Source organism: Cyprinus carpio, chromosome B4 (assembly GCF_018340385.1).
Source record: "Cyprinus carpio isolate SPL01 chromosome B4, ASM1834038v1, whole genome shotgun sequence".
NCBI classification, from domain to species: domain Eukaryota; kingdom Metazoa; phylum Chordata; class Actinopteri; order Cypriniformes; family Cyprinidae; genus Cyprinus; species Cyprinus carpio.
The window spans coordinates 22,818,137-22,822,391 of record NC_056600.1 but is presented as its reverse complement, the minus strand read 5'-3'; the positions used below and the strand labels follow the sequence as shown (position 1 = coordinate 22,822,391).

At 37.2% G+C, this 4,255-nt stretch overlaps 1 long non-coding RNA gene across 1 annotated transcript; it reads right to left on the bottom strand.

The window, feature by feature from the left end:
* Positions 1-200: 200 nt before the first annotated feature.
* LOC109093358 lies at positions 201-499 on the bottom strand. The gene is made up of 2 exons (XR_006154573.1): positions 366-499; positions 201-238 (listed from the first exon to the last, which is right to left on the bottom strand). It is a non-coding gene; the product is annotated as an uncharacterized LOC109093358 (long non-coding RNA).
* Positions 500-4,255: the final 3,756 nt, after the last annotated feature.

Here is a 4,255-nt window from a genome sequence, read left to right as displayed (position 1 = left end):
TTTCCAGGATGCTGCTGTGGTCTTCTCCATCCTCAGTGCATACACCAGTCTGCAGACATTTCAGATCATAGAAAAATACACACACACAAAACAAAAGCAGTCATTTTAACAGCATAATGTCATCTGATCGCTGTATTAGAAGTAACAAAATGTTCTTACTTTATCCTTTTGTTTCAGGGTTTCTCTTTTTTCCACAAATGTCACCTTTCCTTGCAGGTCTTGCTCCGCCACAAAAGATCTGCAGCAAATGCACAGAAATCAAGAATAAGAAAAGTGCTGTAATAGTTGTTTAAAATTGTACTAATTAAAATAAACTACAACTTAAGATGTAAAAGATGTTTTATTGATGAGTGTAGTGTACTCACTGAGAGTCTATGATGGCAGCATTGTTTCATCAGTTACTCTTCAGCAGATAAACACACGTGTGTCTCATGTGTCCCTGTAACATCCAGACAAGATTCGAGTCTCCTCTGTGATTTATCTGTGATATACTGTACTGCATTTACAGGTTGAGCTAGTAACTGATGTAACTCGCTTTTTATCCAACACAAATGTTCCTTAAATTATCAATAGTGCAAATGGACAAATAAAATAGATAACTTGTGTTTAGTTACTGTATGTAGATTTGTTTGTTTACATGACTTACACTCATCTAAAGCAGTGTTGACAGTGAATTCTACATAATAGCACACACACATCACTCAGATGCCTGTTTCATGTATCAATTTGAGCTGGTTTCAGAGCCCAATGACATTAAACAAGAACCTCTGCACGCATGGATATTGTAAGACATATTAGAGCGGTAACTAGGGTTGGGCCGATGGCTGATAGACATCACGTTGTTGAGCCGGTGTTACGGTTTAACTGGTTACCGTGTTATCTGGTGACCAACTTCCTGGTTCAGGTCTCCGCTCCAGATGTGATGGAACGAACGCAGCAGATTCGCCGATTCTGAAAGCACAAACTGACGTGATATTAAGCTGTCTAATAAACGCAGACTTGATCATTGCATGATTTTGATATTCTTGTAAAGATTACAAGTTACTGGTATGATCGCCCGTAGCGGCTGAATTAAGTAGGATAAACAAAAAAATAAACATAAGGTAAGTCTGTGTTGGCGCGGGGTTCGAACACGCGCTAAAAGACGCGCGCGCCGCGAGACGACAGAAATGAACCACCGAGCTACACTGATTCAGCTCCAGATCTCTGGATTGAACACAGGACTCTCGGCGTCACATTGTGCAGCTGCTGAATCAAGGAAATGTGACCTGTGTTTGCCTATTATGAAAATAAACTATAGTAGAACGCTGACTACATTTTATGGTTTATGATGTTAAAGAACATTTCATGACGTCTCAGACAACTGTAACGTAAATCTGTGGCTACTGTGGTTTAATTATAAACGCTATCTTTAACTTATATTTACCATAGTAAAAACACGGTACATTTTCTTTAGAGACCGCTGATGTCTCATCACATGAATGTAACTTAACGTTGTTTCCACGTTGCCGTTATTTTCTCGTAGCATTACTTTGGAAACGTGACTTGATTTGAATGAAGTGTGAACGTATAAGATTATGCTATCTGAAATGCTGCGTATAAACATTACTTTATAAACGTGTTAACTGCGTCCACTAGCTGGTGTTTTATTTGATTATACAATTATTTGAAATATTAACTTTATTCTGTAATAGAAAATCTGTATCTAAATGCAATACTTTGTACCTTGAGACTTGCGTTCACTAGCCAATTACTTAAAAAAAAATAAACGGAAATATAAACGGTATTTTCTGCCTGTGAATATATTCGATGTGAAGGCTAAATGATCACAAGGTTTTATCATACAAAAATATCATAAGTAAAAAAATAACTCGGCATCAGCTTGACACAGGATTCGAACCCGCATAAAACAGTTGGCCTATATAGCCTTATTATGCGGTGGTCACAACAACGTTGAGCTACCTAACGACGCAATTGAGTGATTTTTTTTTTTACACAAGTCCCATCTTACGCTGTGTAAAGATTCAGTCTTTGATTCTTTGAATGTGGCTGTGTTAACTTGTGACCTCTATTTGCTAGCCAAAATCCAGTTTTACTGTTGCAATAAGTTAACACAATTCGCCAGCCAAAGCGATTCTAATGCTGCTGAATGAATAATGTTTTGATACGATCTGAAACATTACCTGTCATCTATCCAAGACGACATTTAAAGTGTAACTAAATGACAACAACTTTTAAAGCGCGTCAAAAACACTACTAGTAAAAATCAGGATTTCGAAATGGACAAATATCTGATGGGGCATTTTTCCCATGCAACCTCTTTTGTTAAAATAGATAAATGACAAATTTCCAAACCCTTTCAATCAATGCTCCACAAGTTCTTTTTCACAATCACAATCCCTTTTATTGTAAGACTTACATGTACAAAGAATTTGTCTTGGTATACTAGTCATTTGACAAAAATACAAAGAAATAAAAACATGAATAAAATAAATGTTAATGCTCAAATCAATCCTGCTACAAAAGACAGAGGACAGAGAAGTGGTTCATTTCACTGGTTCACAACCACTAAGCTCACTGGTTCCACGATGCCATCACTAAATCAATAAACTGACTTTAGCTGGAAAATGACTGTTGTTCTCGGTTTTCCTGTTGACACTGTAAAGCTGCTTTGACACAATCAGTATTGTATAAAGCGCTATATAAACAAAGGTAAAAAACAAATTCATATAACACTTCTATTGCACTTTTCACAGCTTTACCACACACACACACACACACACACACACACCTAAACACAAGCAGGACAAAAGAAATCTTCCTCAGTGGGAGGCTGACCAACACAGTTCCAGTGAAACCATAGGTCACATGTGATATAAATCTGGGAAGAATGCATGTTGCACTTTAAAGACAATGTGCCTGTGTTAACTTGAAATATCTTGTTTATCTTCTAATTTGTTTAATAAAGAATGTATGAAATATGAACATTATCTAAATGCTGCTGAAAAATCTGGAAAAAAAACCAACACATTTTCATGAGCTTTAATGGTTGTAATGGGAATGGCCATCTGGGTTCTTGTTTTAATCAAAACTTTGGTCTTTGCATGTGGGTCTGTAATGACAATTTTATGTACAGTCAATTGAAAAGTTGCATGTGTTCAAATCAGCTCTCTATAAGTGGTAATCATTATAGCCGTTAAGCTAGTTTCATTCTGTGCACATGACGAGTCCATCCAGATGCTCCATATTACCAAAAAATGAATCAGTCAATTGAAAAGCATATATATTTCACTTTTTCACCCAACTTTGTGTAGCGAGTTGTGGTGGTTTAGTAAGAGAACGCATATAGTGGTGAATAGAGTGACAAGAGGTGATTGTAAGTAGATGGATCCTGTAAAAGTCAAAGAGTTGGAGAATTTTCTTCTCCATGGCACATATCCTCCTGGATGTTCCAAACAGGATAAGTTCATCATTAAAAGAAGAGCTGAAAGCTATATAGTGAAAGGTAAGCCTTAAAATTGCCATTTTAGTGGCACAAGTACAGCAAATAATTACCTTAGCCTTTGTCTAATTTCATATCAGATGACCTGCTTCACTATATATGTCGGAGGCGTAGGCGAGGTGAACATTTGGCCAAAGTGGTCACCTCACCAGAGGAGGCAAATTATGTTTTTGTTAGCCTTCATGCCAGTGATCAGGGGGGTCATTGTGGCATGGAAAAGACTCGAGATGCCATCAGTTCCAGATACTACTGGCCTGACATGGAAGAGGACATCCGCAAATGGGTGAGTTTTATTCTTGCCTACTTGTAGCTCATTATTTTAAAGTTAAATCACCAAATCACTAGAATGTACTTAACACAGAAAATTTAATTTTGTAGATATCCCAGTGCCCTGAATGCCAGGTCAGAAGGTCTACATTGAAGGAGAAGAAGGCCTACATCCCGATAGAGGTGAGTATATCCAATGATAGAACTGTTCCAAAATTTGATAAAATGCATATTGTCCTTGTATACACCATATTTTTTCCAAGATCACAGAGCCTCTGGAACTGGTGGGAATGGATTTGGTTGGGAAATTGACTCCAACCAAGCAGGGGAATCAATACATTTGTGTTATGATTGATTATTTTACTAAGTGGACAGAGGCCTACCCACTAAAATCAAAAAGTGCAAGGGAAGTGTCTGACTGCATTTTAGATTTTTTCTATAAATTTGGAGCTCCAAAAAGAATTTTGACAGATCAAGGCAAAGAGT